Source organism: Poecilia formosa, unplaced genomic scaffold, assembly GCF_000485575.1.
Source record: "Poecilia formosa unplaced genomic scaffold, Poecilia_formosa-5.1.2 Scaffold39, whole genome shotgun sequence".
Classification (NCBI taxonomy): domain Eukaryota; kingdom Metazoa; phylum Chordata; class Actinopteri; order Cyprinodontiformes; family Poeciliidae; genus Poecilia; species Poecilia formosa.
The window spans coordinates 2,734,144-2,749,320 of NW_006799978.1; the positions used below are offsets into that span (position 1 = coordinate 2,734,144).

Sequence of the window (15,177 nt, forward strand, 5' to 3'; positions counted from 1 at the left end):
AATGATTAGTTGTGACATTATTCTCATAGTTTAATAACTCAATACGCAAATTTAGTACATCCAAAGGTAAAGATACACACTTCTTTGTAAATGTTCAAACAAGAATATTTCCCCACTTGACAACATAACCAATCAATTAGTTTATTCACCATTTCTACTAATAAATACACAGAAAATTACAATTGGAAATAAATATCATTCAAGCGAGAGTTAAAGTACAAACGTTAAAGACTCCTTTCTGAAAAAAGAAGTTTTTCCGCTTAGTTGCTAAAGCCCTGATCTTATTACAGAACACTAACAGAAGTGTTGTGCACAACATTTGGTTCCACAATGTATGCTAGAGTTTGAAAGTGGCATGTAATTCTGAGGTGTGCTGGTGCTGTTCTGCAGAGCCAACAGGCTGAGAGCGATGAGCTGCAGACGCTCCGCGGTGAGCTGGGGCCTCATCTGTGACTGAGTGGGTGCTAGAACGCCAAGCAGAGAAGCACCAGGTCGCAGTAAAGGTTAACAAAATCAAGGCGGGGAATTTACGATCGTCCGTGCTTCACAAGCGATGTCGCCAGCAGCAAGAGAGGGAGTGTAAAAGACAAGAGTGGATGAGAGGATTATGGGGTGTGTGTGTGTGTGTGTGTGAGAGACTGTGTGCAGAAGTCAATGTGTGTTTGTTTGCATTTGCCAGTGAGATTTTCTCCTAGTTTACAAGCAATACATTGTGACAGAATGATTAGGGACCTTTACTGCGACTAAGTGTTCATTTCACACACTGTTGGGCTGCGTGCCCTCAGTTAACTGGCTGAACCCGAGACAACGCCGGCTTCAGAGGAGCTTCGGTACGGCGCTGTCTGTCTGTCTGTCTCTAAGGGTTGGTTAGTAGTAGTTAACCTTGGTTTTATCTGAGAAACAAACAAATTATGTCTCAACACTAAACCAGACAGTGGATGTCTTCAGTAATCTGATCATCTAACCAAGGAAGTTAAAAGAACTTCAGTTTCACATTTTAATGCACCAGATACTCTTCACCATGCCAGGGTGCTGAATTACATCGACAGTAAATGCTGCCTGGCGACGGAGCCACCAATGATGGGGAATTTCAAATAATTAAAACATGCTAAATGTTAAAGCATTTTGGATGGTTAATGAGCCAACAATGATTTTAAACAAAGTGGAGGGAGGAACTAACATCTAAAGAGTGTTTGAAGGTGACCACAGTCCACCAGTAACTACTTCATGAGATTTATTCAACCCTGGCTCAGTCACAAACACAACAAATGATTTTGTTTATTAGTAAACAAGATCATTGGTTGATTTATTAGACTGATGAAAGTTGTCAGTTATTTAAAGTAATGTCCCATTGGGTGTTTTTGTTCCATTATCAGATTTACACTGGGAATAAAAGCACAGTTGGGTTTTAGAGTTTGGATTTTAATCAAAATTTTACCAAACAAATATTCAAACAGAAACATGTTTTTAAAAAACTAATTTCACAGTTGGTGAAGAGAGGTATGAAAATCAATCTGATCAGTTAGCAATGATAAACTGATAAACTATGTTGGCCTGATAATAGTTAAAATCCTATTACTCCAGACCCCCTATAAAATTGACAATTTTATATTTTATATTCGGTATAATTTATAGCTCAACTATAATTATACCGTAGTATGCATTAATGGAAACCAATGGAAACCATCTTAACACTACCACAGAATCCAACCTCTACGGTCTCCTTGGTACCTCCATGTACCAAAGAGGAATAAAAAAACTTGTACTGGTTGGTGTTGGTCAACCAGAACCAATATTCTGGTTGACTTGTTTATACCACGTATGATGAAAAGAGTTCAGAAAAGGGTTTACAGCAAAAATGATTAAATGCTTTCCGAACCACATTTGTCAGGGTCTTAAAGCCAGACAGTGGCTATTGTACCTGATTGAATGTAGGTTTCCATGCATGTTGTAGAACAGATTCAGGTAGAAGTGTCCATAAGGGCTAAATGATCTATCAAAACATGAAAACCACTGAACCTAGCTGAAACTCAAACTCACTCACTGAAACACCACCAAGGTTTTCTCACAGTACCTTCACACAAGACTGATGTGTTCATAACAAACCATTTAAAAACTTTCATTATTTAACTTGGACCAGCGGATACAGACGGGTGATAATGTTAAAAATACACACATCACCGACACACACACAATGAAGCTCAAACTGTACAGATGTCTTTCCTGTGTCTTGCAGCCACCTATAAGTGGAATTGAGCCCCTCGATTTTAAGAGACAACGTAGTGATAGGACACTTCATCACGGGGAAAGGTCCTCCCCCACTCCGATAGCTCCAGTTTGTCTGGAAGAAGTTATGCTTTGTGATAGTCTGGCAGAATCATGGATTTGTCTCCTTGAACCAGTTGGAACGCATACAGTGTATCAAGTTTTAGCAGCATATGGCTTTAATTTGACCCCCTAAAACCTGCTTTCATTTCTCTTGATGAATGCCAAGGAGTTCAAAAGTTATTATTCTATGCATTATCAGAGAAACAACACAACATAATTTGCAGATTTTCAGCCGAGGGAACCGTTTAGGGTTCATGGGTTTCCTGCTGGCTCCTCACAGGCATCGTTTTGTTGCTCCATGTGTTAACACATTCATCATTCTCACATTTAATAACACAAAGCATTGAATTTCCTTTTTTTTTTTCTACAAAGTTACTCTTAGGCTTGATTCGCAGTGGGCATCCGTCTGCCTGTCCGCGTCACCCACTGTGTGGATGAAGGCTGATCTAATTCAAGCATCGCTCTGTTTCCACTGTGCCGTGGCGATGGGTGGGTGGGGGGAGTCCACAGCTGATGGATCCACTCTGGGCTTGGCACCGTCCGTTTTTTTCCCCGAACGTCGCCCACTGGCTTCTGTTGAAGTTCCATTCAGAGAGCATATTTGCTGGATGACAGCACAGTCTGTGTATCGTTTGGTGAATACGTTGTCGTCAGCAGCTCCTCACACTGGCATAAATCCACGGTCAACAGTTAGTCTCGACTAGGTCAAGTGATTTATACACAGGGGCACGCAGACTTACTTTTGCTCGTCTCTCCACAGACTGCTGCAGAGAGGCATGTTCAAACACACATCTACCTCGCAGCTTCCCAGGGCAAACGATGGAAACCTGTTACTGTATCCTCGAGGGCCGTAATGGGAGTCTTGTTTAAAGTACAGAGGAATCTGGTCTGGAGGTCACTTCTGAGGAAATGCAGAGCCCAAGGGAGTGAGTGCTAGGAGTTTTCCTCTTCATGTAGGAGGAGGAGGTGGTACGCACAGACACTCTTATTCTCACACATGCATGCATTCAACATGTAGGCAGAAAGCTGCACGCAGGCAGGAGAAGATGAAGTGCAAAGTGGGTTGGTGGTACTTGACCGTAATCTCTGGAATAGAAGTGAGAAGCTGCAGTGTGTCTTCGAGGATCATAGCACAGTTTCAACGTTTTCATCAGAAACAAACTTTACTGAGTTTTATGTGTCACAGCAACAGAAAGTATAGAAGAGGGATGGCATGTGGCTCAGTGTTGGAGAAGGTTCACCCAGATGAGGTTTGCCCCTCAACGCAGCTGCCCTGGGTTCGACTCCCACCTTTGGGTCATGTGCTGCATGTCTTCCAGTCTCTCTGCCCTACTTCCTGTCAGGCTGCTGATGAATAAAGGACACCAGTCAATCAATCAATCGACACTAGTGCTAGAAAAAGAGTGGAGCAGAATTGTGATAATTCAGTTTTCAACAATGTTTTAAAATTAAAAATCTGAAAAGTGTGTGCTGATTCTGGTTTTAAGGAAGTTTCTGTGGAACATAACTCCAAATTATTTGTAGAAAATCCACCTATTTGAGGATTTTTTCACAGAACATAACTAAAACAGTCAAAAGACAATGTAGCTTGAGAAGCTGAAATACTATTGTACATTTCCAACGCAGCCAAAACAAGCTGCATTCATCGTTTTTACCATGTATTATTTTACTTCACAAATGTAGTTTACTTTGTTTTGGTAAATTAAACAAACAACCTGAAAAATGTACAAAATTTAAAGGGTTTGAATACTTTATTAAGGCACTTCATATATAACAGCTGTGGTCAATCCCTGGAAGTGCATTATAATATTCCATAGAGGCACATTTCATATGAGTCAATTGCATTCCCAAGGCCAGGCTGGTGTTAAATGCTTCGCCTGCCACAGTTGCATTACACACTGGACAATTTGATGTGACATTTCATCAATAAAAGGGTCAACATCTGCACCATAACTCTCACAGGAGTTTTAGAAACTACAATAACAACAATATATGGACACATTCTGGGTAAAATCTGGATTTGCAGCGTTCCTCAAAGCTGAAAGACAAGCAGCTTGGCAGAACTATTAGAAATCTGTCATAGTCACATCACTGCAGGGAAAAAGTCTGATCCTATTGATATTGCCTACTGTCTAGACTTTGAAAAATACATCTGACAGCTGCTTGTCTTAGCCATAGCCCCATAGTGTCCCTGTTGTACATCATCAGACTTCAACAATATTGACTTCTGTTGAGGAGATTAGCTGTCAAGCTTTTATTTTGTTAAGGGATCAAGGTCCTTCATGTTCTTACCTAAATATAACTTTACTCCATTGCAGGATTGAAATTGCTGGTGCAGGTGGTATTTCATTTATAAGAGCCCAGAATGCCTTGGCTTGACCACTGGGCTTTGGGGGGATTATGTCGTGAATTTGTGTTTTACAGCAGCTGTTAGTGAGAAATCACCAGGGGTCTAAAAGTGGATATGAATGCCCACAAATTGGGCCCTATGCTCACTTTCAGTTTTTACTTTTCTGAAACTCCCCATTAAGCTGTTCATTTTGAACACTGCCTGCCTATTTGAAGCAACTAGTTACATGTCAAATGTTTGGATAGTGAGGGAATGGAAAAAAGAATGCAACACCAGAAGAGCACAACGGGATAGGGGCTGTATCATACTACACCCAAAATTAAACGTCCTTAGCCCTGTCTCTGAGAGCACCGAGTTAATCGTGTTCATGTCTACATTAATAAGGATCTTCTGCAAGACAACTATGCAACACCTCTTTGGTCACTGGAGATATTGATTTATGAGGGGGACGGGGGCACAATTGATGAACTGTTAATGCCTACTTGGATGCTTGGATTGCTGCTGCCATTAAAATGAGACAAGCAAATGAGACCAGGCTGAAAATGTCACCTGGGTGCACAACCTTTTACGCCCCAGAGCCCTTCTCAGAAGTGTAAACTCTATCTTACACACCTCTGACCACTTCCATCGATGGCTTACGGCAGAATCCTGCCAGCAACACAAACCTCTCAACACTTTGCTGTAAATCAAATAGCTATCTAAAGCAGCGGGACTCGTTGTTACAGAGCTGGACGGCAGCAAGTGGGAAATCCCCAGCACTTGGAGGTCCAACAAGATCCGAGGGGGTCACAAGCCTCCGCTGGAACATGGTGTGCCGTAAGAGAGGAAGCCTATCCCCCCTTCAGCCAGATTAAGCCTTGTTGACAGAGAGTCAATAATTAATTCAATAACATATGTATTTGGAAATTAATAGTGGGTTTAATGTGAAATTATTCAAGTGCTGCAGAGTTTCTGGCTCTGATTACGTCCTAATGTAGGTATTAAAAACACGTAAGCAAATGTTTATTACAGAAAACAGGGATGAAGAACAGGAAGCATTGAGCTAGAAATGCACCAATAATTTATCTGGCGACTGGAACCAGCCCATTTTCACCTTTATTGGCTCTTATTGATGATCGGCCAGTCAGAAAGTGAGAAATCCAACAATTTTCTAATCAGAGAAGGCTCTATATGTGATATGGAAAAAAGCAACACTGGGAGCGAGAGAGAGCCAGACTTTTAACATGATGACAAAATGTAGACAAAAACTGAAGGTTGGAAAAGCCACAAAATGCTAAAATGGTCATCTGGACTTTCCAAAGTCAGTCGTCTAGAGCCGGTACCTCAGATGTTTTAGTTCTTTCCCTGGGTCAACGTACCCGACTAAAATGAGGTGGGTGGATCATTTGAATGAGCTGGCAGGGACACCAGCTCTTCTGGTCACATATGATCTAGCTAAATGGGGGATTTTTAAACTAGAGCGAGCCTGTGTGGTTGACATCAAGCCCTCTGGATGTCAGGCAACTTGTCAAGGGTTTCATATATTTAGTTTTAATCACTAAATATATGTGTAAGACCCTGTTAATTTTATGACCTTGATTTCCTTACGTGTGCCAGTTGGAGGACTTTATTACACCAAGTGTCTTCAGTCCCACTGAGGTAAATCTTTCAGACATGAGGCCTGTTGGGCCTTTGCTTTGTTTCTACACATGGAAGCTGCTCTTTCCTCCATCTTCTTCACACACGCACACACACACACAGTCAGAGACACAGGTTCCCTCTGGGAAGCCCCTGTGAGTAATGAGACGCGCCTGTGTTCAGCGTCGCATCACTTAGTGTGACATGAACCTGCTTCACTATGTGTGATCGATCTATTTATTGCCCTGTTTATGTAAAGCCAAGCAAAGTCTCCTGACAGAATTTCATCAGGCTGAAATATCAATGGCCATCACTCACTTTTTATTGCTTTTTTCTTGTCCTTTTGCTTCCTCTGACATTTACCCTGTGACGTATGAAGGACAACATATGAGATGTGGAACATCGGGGGTGGATGTGACTCCTCTCCCTTTTAAATTTTATGTTTCCAGAAGACCAGAAGCCTTTTACAGGAACTCTGACAGTTACAAGGTAAAGTAAAACACCAAACTGCAACAGAATGCCAGGATTTTCATATTATTGTTCATATTGCGATGGTGCTGCATGTTCAGGACCTAACCTGCTATAAACTTCTCCAGAACCTTCTCCCTGACCTGCTGCTGGGTTCCTCTGTTTCCATGATCCTGATATTCTCTGAAGAAATCCTTTAGAGAACTGAAATTATGCTGAATTCATACATGATTAGCATGTTTGAGTGAGATCACATCTCAGGTCTATAAAGAGGAAGAAGAAAACTTACTATTTTGAAATACCTAATTATAAAATATAAGTTATATTGGTAACAGTAATAATACACAAAAAAATGTTGTACTTACACTTCCTGATCCAATAGTTCATTATTTTAGATATATCGATAACACTTTATTTGAAGGGGGTGAATAAGACTGACATGACACTGTCATAAACATGATATAACACCTGCCATGAACATGAATAAGCCTTCATGAATATTTATGACTGTTGTCATAAAGTGTCATTATGACACTTTTAATACAAAGTTGACATTATTCAAAATGTCTTTGTTATGACAACTTGACATTAACCAAAAAATCATTACTGGTATAAATTTGTTATAAAAGAATTACTGATTACACTTTAAAAATGAGGTAACTTTATGTTATTAAAGGTAAAGTTTAAACAGTAATGATTTCCTGGTTAATGTCAAGTTGTCATAACAAAGACATTTTGAATAATGTCAACTTTGTATTAAAAGTGTCATAATTTACCGAATGATGCTTTATGACAACAGTCATAAATATTCATGAAGGCTTATTCATGTTCATGACATATGTTATGTCATGTTTATGACAGTGTCATGACAGTCTTATTCAACCCCCTTCAAATAAAGTGTTATCGATATATCTAAAATAATGAACTATTGGATCAGGAAGTGTAAGTACAACATTTTTTGTGTATTATTACCGTAAACACTGAACTGAATACTTTTGAATGGAGTAGACTGAACATTTCAATTTTTGGCTGATTTTAAAGATTTAACCTTTTTCTGTCACTTTTACTGCAGCTTAAATATTTATATTTTTCTGTCTTTGGAAAAACATTAACATTTAAAATACAAAGCAAAACTACTTTTTTGATTTTTTTTATTTCAAGAATTTTAAAGAAAAGTATGCCTGATGGTTTCACAATGTTTTTCTTAAATTAAGATTAGCTAAATATTACTACCGATAAATATGTTCATTCTCAGCCTTGTTAAGCACTTATGCAACATCTAGTCTTTCTATCCCTCATAATCTTCAGAGGTGTGATGTTTGTAAAAACTTTCATCCGGACCTGTTGCTTGCGACAGTTGTTGGAGCCTCTGGGTTTTTGCTATCGCTGCAGATGCCAGGCCTTCCTAAGAGGGCTTCTCGGGGCAATCCCAGTTACAAGCTGTGGTGTTAACCTGTTGGAGGACTCTTATCAGCGACATGTCATGTTCACATTTTCCCCGCAGCTCCACCAACCACCTCACAGCCATCTCAGCTCTCTCCAGAGCTCCACCCTGAAAGGCCACTTTTATCTGGAGTTTAAGAGGGAAACATATTTGTGCCGAGCTTTCCCACAGTCCTGGAAGCTGGAAAAGTGCAAATAGCAACAGGAGTGGAAGACAGTCAGTTTCTGTAGGCTGCTTGGTGCTGTTAGCATCTACCGATATGTTTGAGACACTTTGATTCAACACTATACAGTACGCACTGTAGTAAAACAAAAATGCAGGAATTTTACTGGCTTTGAGAGAACAGCAATTCTGACATTTTAACTTAAATGTAATTTATTCATCTGTAATCAGTTAAGACTCTCAGAAGAGTCTCACATATTAAGAGAAAAACATTCATTTTATAATGGAACTGAATGAAATTAGTTTACAGTGAAGATGCAGACGTGCTTTCGCTATTTGAGGTAACTGTTTGGATTGTATTAAATATAAAACATAATTAAAAATGTGAAAGTGACAGAGATTCAACGTAAATTTTTAAAATCAGATTTAGAATAATTTAAGACATTATATAATCTAAAATTATTCCATTAGCTCAAAGGCTTTTTCCCAATATCATTCCATGCTACTAAATAATTGTAAAAACTGTATCCAAACATGTTGAAAGAAAAAGTTTGGTACCAACAGGAATTTCAACTGAACACATAAGTAAAACCCTCTAACATTTATCAAAAACAGGAAGTTTGAAACATAGTAAGTATTCAGAGATGCTGAATATGTTTCTAAACTTATAACCAGTTGGGATTTGAATCTGAATCTGGTGGAGTTGCATTGTGACTGGAAGCTCCACCTGAAACCTTTGACCTCATGCTGGATGCAAACCGTCATTCAACTCCGACCTCACAGCAACATGAAGTCTCACTGGCTGTTATCCAACTCATCCTCATACAACTTAGAGATATTCAGAAATGTCAATGTTCGTAGCTCTAATGCAAAGTGAATAATTATTTAGTGATTGTTTTGAATCCATCTGGGAAAAAACATAATTGATAAAACTACAATAAAGATTTTCCATCAACAGTATTAGAGGTGAAAATGGTGGAAATAAAAGCTTTCAGGCTGATGATGTAGTTTAAACACAACAGCTTTTGAAATATTCTAGAAAAAACTTCTTTTTTTCCAATTGAAGAACAAATAAATGTTTTAAATAGAAAATTCACTAGTTTAATTAACTGATGATAATGTTTGACAGACATTGACAAAGTGGACTTTCGGTTTTTTCCTGCTGAGATCCGTGACCCGAGACGCCCACCTACCGCAGGACCGTCAGTAAATAATCACAGAACGGGCCAGAGACATGTAAGAAAATAAATGCTTCAGTGCTTGTGTTATCTGACTTTCCTTTTTAGTTGACTGGAGGACTTTGCTTTGTTAGGCTTCCTGTGACTCCTTTCATGCTGTGAAGGTTTGGGTTCAGAAACAGAGAAAACTGGGATGAAGTTTGTGGGAGAAAAAAGATGGAAAGAAAAGAAGAGATCTGGAAAAACTTCTTTGATGCAGTTTAGGAAAACATGTTCATCCCAACAGAAGAATTACTTATTTTTTACTTCTGCCCATTCAGTTGTGATCAAGCATCCTTGTATGAGAGACACTTTATGTTTCCAGGTGACATAATTTGATGGGAAATAAAGAAATGTAAAATCATTAAAGTAAATACTTATTGTTCAAAAATAGCGCCACACCTGGTATCAGTATGTTGGAGCAGCTCTGGTCCTTCTGATTTGTTCCTTTTGCTCATTTATTTTTTATGAGTTTTTACATGCTATGAAGTTGGAAGGAATTTATTCTTACTTTAAAAATTTAAAAATGAGATTTAAAAAGGAGTGGAAAAAGCAAAGAAGATGTATTAGCAGTGCTCGTTGACAACTGATTGTGTCATCCAGGACATGTTACTGTGGAACAGCTGCTCTGCTGCCCAGACATCAAGCTGTTAGAATATCAAGAGACCAGCTGTTTCCATCTAATTGTCATTCAAATTCTGAGTAAACTTTTAAAATGTCGCAAAAAACAACAACAAAAAACCCACAAAATGCAAATTAGGCATGTTTCCAGGCTAGGCAAAACTTGATTTCTTTAGATCTAGTAAGCAAGATGTAAAGGTTACAAACCAGCATGGACCACACATCAGAAAAATGGAGAGTCCTCCCCTCTGAGCTGGAGGTTTTAAAGTTTTCCAGAGGAGAGCGTTCCACCATTCCCCCGTGTGGAGCGCCTCTGGCCGGCCACTCCAGGCTGACACTCCTCCCCAGCGCGTTGGAAGTCTGGATCCCACCAATAGATGAAAATGTTCACGATACCAGAACTTATTTTGCAAATGTGTTTCCATCTTCCTGCTAGCTCATTTTTGGAAAAACCAAAAATCACCCAAGCAAGCATTTGTTTTTTTTTTGTTTTTTTTGTTTTTTTGTTTTTTGTTTTTGCAAAATTGAGGAAGTTATCTTCACTTTTGCCATTTCCATAGAGCAATATTTTAAAATGTGCATAAAAAAAACATGGCTACTGAAATAAAGCAACAGTCTTCAGTCAGAAGCCTCCTCAGATTTGTTGCAAGACCAACTTCCTGCCCTCAGCATCACCATTGTCCTGCGCCACAACATCATCTGATTTCCCTGTGGGATAAATAAAGTATTTTTATGTTTTCAATCAATAGCAAACTCCTTCATTTGGTGACATAACCCCCTCATGCTGGCACTTCTCTCCATCTTTGTGGATTGGAAGCCATCGATGGGCCCCTCTGCACCACATGCACCCCCATGCACTGCACACACACCACAGTACAGCTCCTCAAATCTCTAGTTCTTAGAGCGCTGTGTATGATAGTGACTGGGCAAGCTTGGGGCTTGATTAGTGCAGTTAGCCCTTCTAAGGCTCTGGCTGTTTACAGTGGATTACAGGGAGGGAGGCAGGGGTTAAGTCTACCCAGGCACAATGCTCCATCCCCCGCCCTCACGGGAGCCGCTGCAGCAGGGCTGGCAGCTCGTCTGGGCTCCACACCGCCAGGCCAGGCTGACAGGTAGCGGGATTTGGCAGAGCACTTTGCATGAGAGCCAACATGAAAAACTGAACACGGCAGATTAGCTTGGGATTATGTTGTCAGAGTTAGCCCTGACGGACAAACTGCAGAGGAATAAATTGCAATCTGTTTGAGGAGCACGCTGCCACGCAAACGGCTGAGGCATCAGCTTGTTGCAAACTGACAGGGTGGACGAAGGAGGGGCGGGGGGCATTAATAATTTATAAACAAGGACCACGGCCGTTAATGACGTCTGGCCACTCTGGCCGGACAAGACGTCTGGTTGTCTAACCCCTGAGACCAGGAGCTGGTTCATGTTAAAGCTTAAAAGCAGAAGTGACAGCGAAGGCACGCTGATAGGAGAAGGTCACACTTGGAGAGGTTCTAAGAAGACCCAGCTACCACTGCGTTTCAACACTATCGCTCTGGTTCTGATTATGATGCAAAAAGGAAGTTCACCTCTTCTGATCAGCCAACTCATTTTCCAACTACAGTTATGAATATTTCTGATAACTGGAATTTAAACTTGAAGATTAAAAACATGCATCTGCAACAGCTTCTGATGAGGGACCAGTAAACAATTAATGATCCAGTTGCATATTCTTTGGATCCGAGCACACCATTTTTGACTTTATATTATAATTTTATCCTTAATGTACAGTATACTACTCTCAATTTAGTTTTGTGTGTGTGTGTGTGTGCGTGTGTGTGTGTGTATTTACTTTTATCTGTCTAACACACTTTGACTGCCTGTCACTTTGTTGTTGCCCCTGAATTTTCCGAATGGGGGAATAAAGGAGATTTCTTTTCTATTCCACCCAATGTCTCTGAAATGTTTTCAAAACTATATATAAAAGTAGATTTTTTATACCATCAGTTATTAAATATATACAAACTAAAACCTGTCTTTCTAAAGTGAATTATATACATTTATACATAGAATAAATACAGATTTATATCACTTAACTAAAATGTTGTTTTCTTGAAAAACTGCAAATTCTACACTTAAATTAATTTTAATCATTTACAGAAATAAAATAAATGTAAATCACATTTATAGGTGAAATATAAGTGAATTTCTGAGAGAAGGATCTAATGGTATAAAATTCATAAAACAAATTCTGGAGAATTAATCTCATTTTATTTCTGTCTGCAGTTTTTTCTCCCTGGTGAATAAACTGAGCTGAATTTGAAGCCGTATGGCAGCGTTTTCATTCCGAAGGCTGACTGGCATGGTGAGACGCATTAATGAGCTTTATTCTATTCTACTCTCCCCTTCATCATTAGGAATGCATGCCTGTATGTTAAACACATGAATATGCATCAGCATAGAGCATTTGCTCTCTGAGTTCGCAGTGAGTTGAATGATAATCTGCCTGGGAAATGAAATTAACTGCATTTCTTTACCCTCAAGCATGTAATAAAAGACTCAAAGCTGAGAAAAACCTATTAATGTGACATTGTGCTTACATTGCAGTTCTGTTTGCTTATTGGATAAAAACTACATTTTCTCTTGCATGACTACATTAATTTTTATTGTTTCTAATAGATCAATTTGTGATCACAGAATCTTACAATTGACTAGCAAACAAGCAGAATGAATTAGGCTTTCTGTATGTTAATTGCATTTTTATGATTGTGAGCAAATACATTAGACAGACATTTGGTTCATGTGTGTTCCACCAAACAGATCTGACGGCATCGGCGCTCAGAGCCACGCCGTCAGGCTGGGGGTGATTCAGAGGTCAGCGCAGATCACCAGATAACGGCTAACAAATTACCATGATGCCTCGCACTCCTGAATGACGCGCAGGGAGGGGTTCATGTGGAGGATGGGTCGAGATAAACTGAAATAAGATAATAAGAAAAGGCTCTAATGATGACACGCTTTAACTTCATGTCTAATTTTATGTGAATGACTTATAATATCTGAAATTTACTGAAACTAGAAGCAAAGATTTATTGATGCAGCTGCCCCTCATTAACTATTGATGCTAGTTTGTGCTACAGCTTTAGCTCCGATAAGACCTTTCATTGTCCACACGGTGCAGAAATGGCAGCGGGGGGGGGACACACGCCGAGGCCCGACTAATCGTTACCCATTTTATTTTTTATATCTTTAAAACTGTTGTAGTTTAACATTAATTTGATGTTTAAATCTGAGTTTTCCTTTCAGAATCAAATGGATTAGGGGTCTTCAACCTGTGGCTCCGGAGCCACAGGTGGTTCTCTGGACCATGCACCATGGCTCTTAAAGAGAAAAGAGACACTTTTTTTTTGTAAAAAAAAAGTTTCTGCCCTGAAACTAATGTTTTAAATATAAACATTATAACAAGTCTAAGTCTGAGCAGTTTTCCTGTTTTTTCATAGAATAGTTTCCACAGAGTGATAATAAATATATCAGTAACAAGTTTTAGGTGTATTTCTCTTGCTATTAAGTTGGAAACTATGTGGGTTTATTCCACAAATAAACACTCCAAAGAAGGAAAAGTATCCATCATCTTTTTGCACAAGTCTTATGATTTTTTAAAAATGTATTTTGAACCCAAAAATTATAAATAAACTGTGGGTTTATTAAAAATTACAAATTTCCTATTGTAGATATTTATTTTAAAAACATTTCAAAAGGTCAAGTAATGTTTGTGGCTCTAAATGAGTTTTATTTAGCCAGAATGGGAATAAAAAGGTTCCTGTGAGCAACCAGACTCATCTAAACACGCTAATGTTGGTCTGGCACTTCAGAAAACTGAACAGCATAAAAACAGCAGGAGCAAAGAGTAACAGAGCATCAGGTGTCACATGTTACAATTAAAAGAGACAGAAGATGGATGCTGGATCCCAGCTGTGGACTGTTTTATCAAAGTGTTTCTACTTCTGAATAGATTCAATTTCACTTGTTTTAAAATACAGATATAAATACTTTTGACTTTGCATCAGTAAACTGACAGACAAATTGAAGCATACAGAACCTGTACAGTAAGCCCAAACATGAAAAAATATGCAGCTTTAAACAGTGGCGTGGTATCTGGGCTCCACCATAGAGACAGTGTGTGCATACAGCAGGCTCTGCAGTGACCCTGCCTGAAAACGCCACGTGTGTTTGTGGATCTTAAATTTCCTAGTTTAGTTGCTGAGCTGTTTTTATTTTATTCATTTTAACTTAAGCAGTGGTAGAAATGGTTAATCTTGGTTATGGCTGACACTAAGGCTGTAAGTTTCTAAATGTGTCATCTTCCCAGCAGCCATTTTGAAAATAAACAGATAAGTTCCAGCTGTACTAGAGTTGGCCTGTGGAGAACATTACATTTTCCATTTTCTAACAGTATTATCTTAGCTTTCATCTGCTGGGAGGTCAAACAGTAGCAGTGGAGAGTCCCATGTCTCTTTAAATAAACCGCATTGTCTGATGATGTTTTAATGGGCAAACCTCCGTCCCCTGGGCGATGGCCTTTCTGACTGCTTCAGTCATGTAATCTGCACGGGGCACTGAGATGTAATTGCTGTGTACATATCAGCCTTTTCTCCAATTTCTGCACTGTAAAAACTGAACGGTTAAATAAATCCTCCTGGCATAAGTACAGAAAACAAGCAGCATTTCTGTAGAAATCCTTCATTCTTTAACCTTTTACTGTAAATGTTATCAACCCTGAGGAGAACACACTTGTGGAACAGTTAAACTTATAGGGGAAGGGGAACTGGCCACGCCTAAAAATTAGCTTGCCCCTCTCTTTCTACCCCTCCCAGCTTGAACTTTGACCAAGGTGCACTGTGAAGCCGACAGAAGATATGTGGAGAAAAGCTTCACTCTCTCTCACCTTTCTCTACCTTGATTTTTCTTCCTCTCCATCTCACTAGCTT

The 15,177-nt window shown here is 39.3% G+C and overlaps 1 long non-coding RNA gene across 1 annotated transcript in view; it reads right to left on the bottom strand.

Annotated features, from left to right (window-relative positions):
* Positions 1-1,833: 1,833 nt before the first annotated feature.
* LOC103137350 (uncharacterized) overlaps positions 1,834-15,177 on the bottom strand; it is a 30,438-nt gene continuing 17,094 nt past the window's right edge. Inside the window, exon 3 of the long non-coding RNA XR_476118.2 lies at positions 1,834-3,675. This is a non-coding gene — a long non-coding RNA (uncharacterized LOC103137350). The remainder of the gene's footprint in view (positions 3,676-15,177) is intronic.